The following is a 13216-nucleotide window of genomic DNA, read 5'->3' on the forward strand; positions in this document are numbered from 1 at the left end:
AGTGACACAGCAAAAACCAACGATATCCAACTAGAAAGAAGAAAAAAAAACAAATTACTCACAAGACAACAAAATACACATCGAGCACCAATGCAAAAAGTTTTTGACACTCAAAAAACAAACATACTGCTATTATTACATCATTTGCAAAAAAACTTCATGCAGAGAAATCAAACACATTTACATTGTACAAAAAAAGTCTCTTACCAAACTACACAAACAGCAGAACCCCCAGTAACAACACGGCAAACTGAAAAGAGCAAAAGCCTTCACCTAGAACAAATAAGTAAAACAAAACAAACATTACAATTGCAATTCACAAAAAATGTAACAATAAACATTATAACATGCTATGTTACTACCCAAATGGTCAATCGGGTTGTGTGCCAGGTAGGGCAGAAAACAGCAGGAAAAGAAAAAAGGCTACTCTGTCCCGGGGCGGGTGGGCCAAATATATATTATAAAAATTGCACCCTGGAAGCGACACTTGCCAAAGGGGTCACTTCTATTTTTATTTACACTAATTCCCCGGTGTCTAGTAGGCTATTCTTCCCCCCCGGGGCAAGAAACGGCTACACAAAAAAACGATCTGCCCCTAGGGGGGGGCAGAAAAGTCTTACAAATAAAATGGGGGCCCAGGAAGCAACCCTTGCCCAAGGGGTCGCTTCCTACAACAACACACTCATCCCTGGTGTCTAGTGGGCTTTTCTGACCCCCCTGGGAGTGGATACGGCATCAAAATGAAACCGATCTGCCCCCAGAGGGGGCAGAAAAGTCTCACCAAAAAATGGGGGCCCAAGAAGTGACCCTTGCCCAAGGGGTCGCTTCCTAATACTAAAAAAGACATCCCTGGTGTCTAGTGGGCTTTTCTGCCCCCCCCCCCCCGGGAGCAGAAATGGCAAATTATAAGACCGATCTGCCACCAGGGGGACAGAAAAGTCTTATAAAAAAAAATCACCCCCAGGAAGCGACCCTTGCCTAAGGGGTCGCTTCCTAATACTAAAAAGACATCCCTGGTGTCTAGTGGGCTTTTCTGCCCCCCCTGGGAGCAGAAACGGCTAATTATAAGACCGATCTGCCCCCAGGGGGGGCAGAAAAGTCTTATAAAATTAAATCACCCCCAGGAAGCAACCCTTGCCTAAGGGGTCGCTTCCTAATACTAAAAAAAACCATCCCTGGTGTCTAGTGGGCTTTTCTGCCCCCCCCTGGGAGCAGAAACGGCAAATTATAAGACCGAACTGACCCCAGGGGGGGCAGAAAAGTCTTATAAATTATTATCACCCCCAGGAAGCGACCCTTGCCTAAGGGGTCGCTTTCTAATACTAAAAAAACACATCCCTGGTGTCTAGTGGGCTTTTCTGCCCCCCCTGGGAGCAGAAACAGCAAATTATAAGACCGATCTGCCCCCAGGGGGGGCAGAAAAGTCTTATAAATATTTATCACCCCCAGGAAGCGACCCTTGCCTAAGGGGTCGCTTCCTAAATTTAAAAAAACACATCCCTGGTGTCTAGTGGGGCATCCCTGCTCCACGATCGGGACGCTGTGCGCGATCCTGGAGCAGGAATGCCCTGTATTGAGACATGAGGGGAGAGGAAATACTCTTTCCTCTCCCCCGATGCCTCAATACTGAAGAAATCACCCCCGCGGCCCCCACCGGACAAGGAAACGTACCTCTGCTCCCTTGGACGCGCTGGAAGAAATGGATTCCAGCGCGTCCAACACTTCCTGATGACGTCGGCACGCGCTGTGCGTGCTGACGTCATGGGGAAGCGTGGGGGGGCTCGGGGTTGGCAGCGGAAACTCTTCCGCTGCCATCCCCCTCTGTGGGGGCACGATCGATGCCCCGGGGGGGAGCGCCAGCGCTTCCCCCGGGGGCTGTGCTCATGACGGAGCGGTCCTGTCATGAGCACAGCCCAACCGATGCTCATGACGGAACCGCTCCATCATGAGCATCGAAGGGGTTAATAGTGGGAAGGTGTATCTGTATCTAAGAAATGAGTACTCTTTTGTTTCTAGCTGCACCGACCACCAGTGCCGGGGCCAGCACAGACGGCACCAGCCAGTCTGCAGATACGGCAGCAGAAGCAGGTGAGCCAGCGGCAGTGGCGGCTGTGGTAAGCCATATTGCTTGCTTATTATTGATAATTAATTATAATTATCAGCTCACTGTAAAAGTCCAGTCTTGTTGACTCGTGAACAACAGGTGAACATAGCAGGAGTTGAATTTGAGCTGAGTAAGTAATAGCCGCTCCTATCTTCAACTCAGCAGAAAACGTTTCAAGAACAAGACCTTGAGCTATAGGTTGTTGGTAAAGGGAAGGATTGAAGGGGAAAGGTTGGATGAAATGTATTATATATGACTGAAAGCGAAGGATACGTGGTTGGAAGAAAAAAGTGCTGGATGCATAAATTGTACTATAGGTGGCTGATAGCTAGGATGCATGGATGGGTGAAGGATGGATGAAAGGTTGGTATATGGGTAGGAACACAGCTTGCCGGGTGGGTGAAAGTATATGTGTGAAAAGATGCCTGCCTGGGTGGGTGATCAGAATCCTGTGGTGGTTTCTTTTGGTTGAAATAAACTTAAGGACACATGGGTGGGTAAATGTCAAATGACAAATGTATGTTGTTGAAAGGTTTGTACTTGAGATCATGAGACTAGAGTGAGACAGAGAGCCATGTTTGGAACTTTGGATGGACGGCTATATGGATGGATGGGTAGTTTCAATGGAGAAGAGTGGATTGAGAGAACATAAAAAAACTTGAATGGTGATGAGTAGCTAAGCCAAGGGTGAAGAATAAAAAATAAAATACTCAAAAAACAATGCAATGTTAAATGTGAAAATCCTTGGTAAGGAGAATAAGGAACTATGGTGCTCCTCTGTAGTGATATTTGTCTCACCTTTACTTGCCTAGAATGTTTTTTTCAAGGTTTTTTTATTCAAATGGTTGCGGGGGAGGTATTTAAGACTCCTCCCTGGACTCACAGTCATAACGTTATGTATCCTTCCTATCGTCAATCACCTCCCTCCCTACCCATGGCATAATTTTCTATGTGTTTTGCTAAGAGCATTATTTACAATTTGACTTTTTTTCTTTTTTGATATGTAGCTACTCCTGCTACTCCACCGACACAGCAGGAGATTGCACTTCCGGCTGCACCGGGCACTGCAGGTCAGCGCTCTAGCGTTGCACGCCTAGCACGCTCCCCTCTCTACTTAATTGGACTGAGGGCGCGGACGCACGCAGCGGCGCGCCGGCGGCGCACCGAAGGCGCGCCAAAGGCAAGCCCGTCTGCGCCCGTCCGCGCCAAGTCCGCTGCACGCTGCCAGTCTCCTTGTGCCTTCAGTTGCTACTATGCCAACATACACACGTGAAGGGCTTCTCTCCCTTTGGGACCACTCAATCTGCACCTCCCACCTCTTCTACCCTGGCTCACCTATGGTACAATGCCCTCATTGTGGCTACACCACTACGGAGACCTTCTTACCCCCTGACAAGTTAACACACCTCAAGGTGTTCAGTTTGAACTGTAGGTCCCTGGTTAGTCACTATGAGAATATTTATGATCTTCTGGCCGACCAAACACCTGACATTTTGTTTCTTACGGAAACATGGCTAACTAACGATACTCTAGCCATTCCGACTTTGTCCCTTCCACCAGATTACTTAATACAAATTCAGAACAGACCTGTAAAGAGAGGGGGAGGTCTAGCAGTGATTTTTAAATCCTCCTTTTCCTGCTCGCTCTCCCCGGCTAATATTGCGGATTGTGAGAGCTCTCTTTTCAAAATCAAGATCATGGACACCTTCACTCTAACCGGGCTTCTGATTTACCGCCCACCTGGCCCTGTTAGGTCATTTCAGGAATCCCTGGTGGCCACTATCTCCACTATGACTTTGAACTCCACTAATTTTAACCTATTGGGAGACTTAAACCTTCATTTTGATTGCAGTGAGACCTCGACGGTGAAAGGTCTCCTAGATGATCTAGAAGCATGTCAACTCACACAATTTATTAAAGGGCCCTCCCACGCAGCTGGCCACTTATTGGACCCAGTGTTCTCAAATATTCCGGACATTATTGCCTTTCCTCCAAGCCCCCTCAGCTGGACAGACCATTATTTGATCCATATTTCCATCCGGATAGCTAATAACTTTCAAAGACAGCTTCCCCCTCCTATCCCAAGACGCCCATGGCACAAACTAGACAGTAGTCTGCTCATAGACAACCTGAAAACCACGTGCCCTGTTTGGCCGGTGAATCTGGAGGAAGCAGATGACGCATATAGAGAGTGGATTAATAAATCGTTAGACCAGCTGATTCCCGCAACACTGTCCAAGTCCAAACGTGGGCAACCTCATCTCTGGTATTCAGAGACTCTTGCTGAACAAAAAAAGCAATGTAAGCTGCTCGAACGCGCCTGGAGAAAATCCTATGACCCCCAGGCCAAAATTACATTCAGGTCTGCAACCAAAATGTACCATAAACTAATAAAAAAAGCTAAGGCCAGCTATTACACTGACAGGATTTTGTCAAGTGCAAATCAACCTAAAACAATATTCGCTATGGTGAAAGATATGACTAAGTTACCAGAAGGCCCCAACAATACGATCACTTCCAATGCTCATTGTGATGAGATTGCCACCTTCTTTATAAATAAAGTACAGGGTATTTATAAGTCCTTTCCCTCGAATGCTGTAAGCCCCGAGTCTACCAAAGCCGAGACTCTACAAGATCTTCCACATTCTCTTTGCACTCTCCCACCCATTTCGGCGGATCAGATGGACAGGCTGACTGCAAAAATTAAATCCGGATCCCCTGAGGACCCTGTAAAACCAGAAATGGCGCGACTTCATAAGGATCCCATTTTGTCAGAAGGTCGTAATCTGATCAATAAAACCCTGGAATTAACTATTATACCTAGATCCTGGAAGCATGCCAAGGTCGTCCCTCTATTAAAAAAACCTACCTTGGATCCCTCTAAGCCGCAAAATTTCCGACCGATATCCTTGCTGCCTTATTTATCCAAGATAGTGGAATCTCATGTAAATTCCACTCTGATTAATTATCTAGAGGTCAATAGAATTTTAGATGACTCCCAAAACGGTTTTCGGGCGAATCTTAGTACTGAATCGGCCCTATTAGCCATTACAGAGCAACTGAGGGAGATACAGGACCAAGGTGGTACAGCGGCACTGGTCCTGTTGGACCTAAGTGCAGCGTTCGACACGGTCTCCCACGAGATCCTCTTAAGAAGACTGTGGGAGATCGGAGTCCGAGACGGAGCACTAGAGTGGTTTGCTTCATTTCTGACAGACCGCTCTTTTCAGGTCCATGCTCCACCATATAAATCAGGAAGGTTCCCGCTGTGCTGTGGCGTTCCCCAGGGATCCGCACTTAGCCCCACGTTATTTAATCTATACGTCCGCCCCCGGCCGTATTAGCCAGAGCTCGTAACATCAAATTAACATCTTATGCGGACGATACACAGTTCATTTTTTCCTTCTCCAGTGATACAGAGGCAGATAAAACTAAATTTCAGGAAGATCTATCGGTTATTGCAAACTGGATGACTGAAAATCGCCTCCAGCTTAATTCATCTAAGACGGAAGTATTACTGGTTGGAAAGAAGCCTCAAAAATGGAACGATCAGTGGTGGCCGTCTGCATTGGGCCCTGCACCCACCCCTAAGAAGGAAGTCAAAAACTTGGGTATTATGGTCGATAACCGCCTAGACCTTGACTCCCACGCCAAAAAGGTGGCAGGCACGTGCTATGGCCGACTACGGTCTCTGAGACCCATCTTGGGTTTTTATGAACCCCAAGTCCGTCAGATGATCATCCAGGCCTCGGTGCTGTCAAATATTGACTACTGCAATGTCCTCATGCTGGGCTCCAATCAATCCACAATTTACAGACTTCAAAGAGCGCAGAATGCGGCTGCACGCAGTCTGTTCGGTCTGCCTAAAAACTGTCATATCTCCCCCATACTCCATCGTCTGCATTGGTTGCCTGCAAAGCAACGCATTCAATTTAAGGCACTTTGCCTTATCCATAAAATTCTCTACTCCTCGGGCCCTAAAATTCTGCAAAATCTAAGTTCTCTATATGTCCCTACGCGGGCTCTCCGTTCTGCAGATCTGCTTTTGGCCCACATTCCTAAGATCCGGAGGAGTAGAGCAGGAGGTCGATCCTTTAGATACCTGGCCCCGAAATTATGGAACACAATCCCGCTCGAAGCTCGTGTTATCACGAATCATCTGTTTTTCAGGAAGAGAATTAAGACCTGGCTATTTGCCACTCTCTAGCCCGACTCTGCGGCTCTTCCTACCATTGGCCTGGTTGCTGAGCATCTAGTCCGTCTGCAAAGCGCTGGGACGCCCCGTTGCTGGGGTAGCCATGCGCTATATAAGCTACCGTAACATAACATAACACAACATAACAGCCCGGACTCGGCAGCTGTAAATGGAGGCGATCAGGGCAGAGTACCAGAGGCTGGTGGCAAAGGAGGATGAGGCAGAAGCTGCTGCAAAAGCCCGGGCCCCAGCCAGGCCCCAACAACCACCCCACAACCACACCGTCGCTGCAGTCCAATGGGTGCCCGCCGATACTGCCATCATTCCACCAGCACTGCTGCTCCCCCTTACTTCCACCATTATGAGTGACGCATCGTGCGAAGGCTGACGGATATTGAAGCCAGGCAGGAATGACTAGAGAGGCATCTCCAGAAGTTCCTAACCCACCATTAGTGTTTTTTTCTTTATTTATAGACATTTCTTGGACACTACTTGGACAATGGATTGGGTTAGGGAGTGGGGTGGGCTAGTTGTGGGTTTTTATTTTGTTGAGGGAATAATTAACTTTTCATACTTTATTTTATGAATATGAATGATTTAAAATAAATGTGCTGGGGTTATTGGTTGCTTTAAAGGCCTGCTGATAGTGTAATTATATTAGTGATGCTGTACCCTCCCTTGTCCTACTACTCTCTTCTTCTAGTCTCTGCAGTCTACTCTGTTACTACTATATGACATTATTAACCCCTAAGGACTCGGAGGAGGTGGGGAAGAATTACCATTGTATAGAATGATTGCCGTTCAACAATGATCAATCAACCACAGTTCAGTTCAATTCTCTTACCTGATTAGATGAAGCGAGGGCTCCATGGTTTCCCAAGGTGCCATCATGGTGGTGGTAGTAGTAGCAGCATGCATAGCTAGCGTTTCTTTTGATATTGAAGGCAAACTCAGCAGAACTGAAGCAAGGGTCCACTCCCCCCCCTAGGCGAACTAGAACTGTAGGATAAGGACTCGGACATTGAGGACTATTCATCGAATGGGAAGTTAACAAACTGAAAAAAAATAGGATAATGCCTTTATTATCATATGCAAACTTGATGACAGTCACCAGAGATTAGACAACTAGAACAGACTCAGTCTCAGACACATGAAGAGAGTATGATAAGCAATACAAACTGGAATTAATCAGAACAATGTTGAGCTACTACGAACTGAAGGAAGTGGACAAGCTTAAGTGGCTTAGACGCATATTAATATAGTGCCTGAATGATGATGCTGGCAATTTGAGATGCTCCTCTGGAAAAAATATCATACACTGTGCTGGCTGGGGTGAATATTGTATAATATATACTGCCAGTGTGAGCTATATGAGCTTTGTTAGGAATAGGGTCCTCCTCACCCTGCACTGAGTTGTGTTGCTTTCACCACATCCATCCCACCAAGTGTGTGATCAATTAATGGTGCAAAAATTATTAAGTCAGACCTCAATAAATCACACAGCCTGGGGCAAGAGGGATAGGGGTTTGATGAATGGTTGTGAAAGGGAATTGAGGGAAAGGTTTGACAAAGACAAACACTACACATGGACAACACTCATCTTGGCAGCAGACCATCATAAATCTGTTATGGGAGGACAAGGAAATGCATGCATGATGATGAGTGGTACTAGACAAGTACAGGGAAGTATATTAATTATGCAATTGTCTGTCTGCCCTTAGGGAGACCCAAGTTACATACATTATATTTATGTTCTGTCGTACCGGGCTTAGAAAGATCGCAAATACAACTGAATGATCTGTAGGAGTAAAAAGCAAACATAAACACAGCACACATAGTCATAATGATTGAAGAGAAAAAAAAGATACTGTATAAATTGGGAGTTACATTTCCGAATTCCTATTGGATTGTCCGCCCGTGACTCTTGGATGCCTGGAAAATGCTGTTTGGTATGGTAAGTGTGAGTTGTTTTTCTAGTATGGCACAGAGTAAAGCGCCTGTAGATGGAAAAACAAAAAGGATATTTAAAAATCAAGGAGAAAACAAAAAGTTAAACTGCATAAGGAGAAGGAGTGCAACAAGAAGACTTTCAGAGGCAGCATGGCTAAATCAGACTCTGTTTATGGCAACTACCTCCAACAACAGGCCACCCCCGCCAAAACTCCACTTAGTATCATATTTGAGCTAGACAGCACTGAGCACACATACATAGTATACTCACAGCAACATAGCATTTTCCAAATTAAGTAAAAATAAAAATCAATGTGCTGCTGTCAGTCACACCACACTCACCGCCCACCACCATTACACAGACATGTAGGTCTGGTCTCTATTGTTTTTTACCTTTAGGTCACTTCAAAGTCATCACTAATCATCCAAATCGGTTGGTTTCAGTGAATTTGAAGAAATCCATCTTCTTCTGATGGCACACCCTGAGTTATTCCATTAATCATCTCTGATCCTCCTGACTCTGACTGTGTGGTTGGTGGTCATGGTGTACAACTCCGAGTGTGTACCAACAGTGTCCGACTCCTGAGTGAGTCCTTAGGAATCAAAAAATGCAATGGATCGGCCTGTAGTAGTAAAAATGTGTTATTGAACAACAAGAAAGGAAAGATTGATTTGTGTCACTTTGTAGAATACACATTTACAAAAAACAACAATCACTCATTGTGCAATGCATGCCATCATTTACCTGAGTGTTCTTCTGGGGCAGTACCTCTAGGTTAGGAAAGGATAGATAGATAGTCAAGGCCCATGGTTGGAGGAAGGCACACATTTGTTTGAATTCTCTATCCAATGTTTGACTTGAGAGAAATGGCTTTTTGGGCGGAGTGGACTTTACTTCTTCATTGACTGCACACAGTTGCAACTCTGATCCGCCAATAAAAAGAGTGAGGCAGTGGTGGTGGATTTGAACCAGAAAGACAGACTCACACACACACACAAATAAATAATAAAATAAATAACGTTCATTAGCCATATCCTTTTTTTGGGGGGGCATCAAAGAAATAAAGAAAGTCACTGGAAATTGAAAGAGCCTAGTTGTCAGGGAAGTTGAACTCATCCTCAAACTCTGGTGGTTGGCCCAGAAGTAGGCCATCTAACACACTACTTTCACCTGAGCCCCCGTCATCATGATCATGGTTAACCTAACCACGTTTTGGGGCAAGAGAGTGGTCCTTCTCACTGTCAGAACTGTACTAGTAGCACTGAAAACACACTCAGGAGAGACACTTGCAACAGGGAAAACCAGATAGTTTATCGCTAGCCTGCTGAGCACTGGCCATTGGAGCCTTTTCCCATACCAATACAGCAATGGGTTTTGATCAATGTAGACCTCTGTTGGGTCATCCCGATAGGCCTGGACCATCAGCTTAATGCTCAGGGGTGCTCCGCTGTGCTCCGCCTCTTTTACCTTTGCTTGAGCCCTGGACATAGCAAGCCCTTGCTGTAAAAACCATTCCTGTGCCAATTTTGGTGAGGCCGATGAGCCTGTTGTTGTTGTTGTTGATGCTGTTCATAGTGTTGTTGATGGTTTTGGCTGCTGTGAGCAACTGCCCTCAGCCTCAGAAGTTGAACTTGAAGCTGGCTGCCCTGCAGTACATGTTGTGGCCTGGAGAAGCGGGTCTCTAATTCCAAGCCATTCTTTTTCTAAGTGTTTGCCTTCCACATCTATCCAAGTTTTATAGTTGGCAACATCCCTTTCTGAAAACAAATGAAAATGTGCAGTATTGGTTTGTACCATAGATCCAGAATTGTGGCACAAATGTAATAGTTGCATGGCACAATGCCTCTTTGCACCCTTGTATTTTCAGATAAGCGAAGGGTTAAGCTCTCCACCAACTCATATGCTTCTTTTTTTCCCTCCGCACCTGTGTACCTAGCAGACACCCCCTTCAGCTGTTCCTGTAGCATGTGCAACAATGGGATAGCTAGGCCCATAGTACCGTTCTCCTTGCTGACTTCATGTGTGAAGAGCTGGAAAGGAAGTAGCATCTCTGTCAGGCATTTAACTAGGCCCCATTGGTCTAACTCAATGATCATGCCTTTCACAGTAGCATCCCTTCTTTGCATGACATATTTGTTGATTGGTCTGTACTGCTCAAACAGACGTTCAAGCATGTAATAAGTTGAGTTCCAACGTGTTGGCACCTACTGGATGAGGGCTCTACCTCACATTCTATGCTCACTTTGAATGATCCTCAACTGCTTCCGGGCTTTAAAAGAATGGCTGAGATGTGTGGAGATTCTTCCTCAGGTAGTCAGTAAGTTGCTAACTCAGTCTTCTTTTTTCAGAAAGTCTTGTAAATGCTGTGCGCCAAACACAGGACACTGAAATAGCCACCATCGGCCATGGCCTTAACTATATAACTGCCATTGTCTGTGGCAACAAAACCAATGGTAAGCCCTCTCACTTGTAGCCATTCGAAGAACTCACTGTCAAAGTCTTCCAAAATGTTTGCAGCAGTATGAGATTTCTCCATGGCGAACATGGCTACAGTTGCATGTTTCCGAGTAGCTGTAAAAATCTCAGCAGTGTCAACAACACCTGCTGCAGATATCTTTTGTCTAACCCCCACAAAAGAGATCCAGTGTGCAGTGATGCACATGTAATCAGTGGCTTGGCAACTGGTCCACATGTCTTTTGTCAAGTGGATCGTGTGAACAGCACTCTGCTGCAAAGCTTGTCAAAGGATTTTCAGCATGCCGTGATGTAGTGCTGGAACAGCAACTCCGGGAAAATTGAACCGGCTAGGAACCTTCCATTTTGGGCAGATGGATGTCACAAATTCAAAAAACTCATCCCTTCCACGAAAGACAAAGGAAGGAGGTCCAGCGCTAACATTTTAGCCAGCTTCACGTTGTACAAACGTGCCTTTGTGTGGTTGCGTCTGTACTGCCTCTCCTACCAAAACATGTTGAGAATGGTAGCCTGGATTTTTTTCTTTTCTGGTGCCACTGATGCAAGTGACTTCTTGACGCCAAACGTTGTTAGGCTCAACGCATGTTTTTTCGTTGCGGTACTCTCTTGCTTGGGACCCCTTGGTGTCTCGGCCTGACTCTTAGTCTTGTGCCACTGCGATGTTGCTGATGAGGAAGTGGGTGGTACCACTGCACTGCTACAGACAGGGCGACCCTTGACCTTGCTGGTAGGTCGCTCCCCCACCACACAGCTCCGCCTGTGTGCCCTGACGCTACCGCTGCTGTAGAAGTCGAGGCCCTCCTCCACCCGCAGGCTACCACCTGCGCCTCATCCCTGGTGGCCAGTGGTAGGCCCTAGGTTTGTATCTTGTGCCTGCTTTGCCTTCTGTCTCCCCCTCGCTGCCATTGATTTGTGCCTGTTTTTTGCCTTCTGTCTCCCCCTCGCTGCCCTTGATTTGTGCCCTTTTGCCTTCTGTCTCCCCCTCTCTGCCCTTGATTTGTGCACGTTTACTGCCTTCTGTCTCTCCCTCGCTGCCCTTGATTTGGGCCCTTTTGCCTTCTGTCTCCCCCTCGCTGCCCTTGATTTTTGCCCGTTTTTTTGCCTTCTGTCTCCCCCTCGCTGCCCTGATTTGTGCCCGTTTTTTGCCTTCTGTCTCCCCTCTCTGCTATTGATTTGTGCCCGTTTTTTGTCTTCTGTTTCCCCCTCGATGCCCTTGATTTGTGCCTGTTTTTTGCCTTCTGTTTCCCCCTCGCTACCCCTGTTGTGCCCGGTTGCCTTCAGGTGCCCCCACTGCTCCCGTTCCCGCTGCTGCGTCCCCGCCCCCTCACTGCCCAATCGATGGCCCCTGCCTCCCGCCTCCCAGCTGCTCCTCCCTCCCACATCCTCACATATGGCGTCCGCTGCGCGGCCACGCTGCTGGCGCACTGAAGGCGTACCTAAGACAAGCACGTCTGCGCCCATCCGCACCTTGACAGCGCCCAGTGCCAGAACCCCTGGTCCCCACTCCCGCCACGACGACCACCGCCGCGACAATGCCAGCAAACTCCAGGCTCTCAACCCCGGACGGACCCACACCTGCTTCAAGGCCACCCCAAAATGCACACACGGCCCCTTCACCTGCCGGAACTGCAGCTACACCAGCCTTAGAGCCGCCGAACAACCCGCCAAGAAAGACCTCAACCACCTCCGATGCATACTACTGAACACCCGCTCCGCACGCAAACATGCCGTCGAGCTCTGGGACCTGCTCGACACATCATCCCTGGACATCGCCTTCCTAACAGAGACCTGGATGAACGACTCCTCCGCACCAACATCGCCATAGCCATCGGCTACAAAATCACACGCAGAGACTGCACCAATGGAGTCGGAGGAGGAATCGTCATCGTCCACAAGAACAGCATCAGGGTCTCGACCAGCACCGACAACACTCTCAGCACCGCCATACACATACATTTCCAGATCCACACAGACCCCAACTCCACCCTCAGAGGCACCCTCGTCTACAGACCCCCCGGAACCTAACCCCAGTTCAGCGACTCCATTGCCGACTTCATCAGCACGCACGCCCTGACCTCCACTGACTACATCCTCCTCGGAGACCTGAACTTTCACCTGGAGAACAACAACAACTGCAACTCGACAACCCTGATCGATAACCTTGCCAACCTCGGACTGAGGCAACTCGTCACAACGCCTACCCACTCCGCAGGCCAAACACTTGACCCCATCTTCTTCGCAAGCTCCCACGTCGCCTTCAGCCACACCACCGAACTCTTCTGGACCGACCACCGCTGCACCCACTTCTCCTTCCAGAAACCCACCATACACCACCGCATCCAACAGATCCGTCACCGAAGACCAACTACATGCAAACCTCGCTCTCAGCCCACCCACCGAACCCTCCAACACTGACGCTGCCCACAACTTCAGACGCTGGATCGACGACTGCTCCAACACCCTCACCCCGCTGAAGAAACCCCCCCCAGGG

Source organism: Triturus cristatus, chromosome 3_1, assembly GCF_964204655.1.
Source record: "Triturus cristatus chromosome 3_1, aTriCri1.1, whole genome shotgun sequence".
NCBI lineage: Eukaryota > Metazoa > Chordata > Amphibia > Caudata > Salamandridae > Triturus > Triturus cristatus.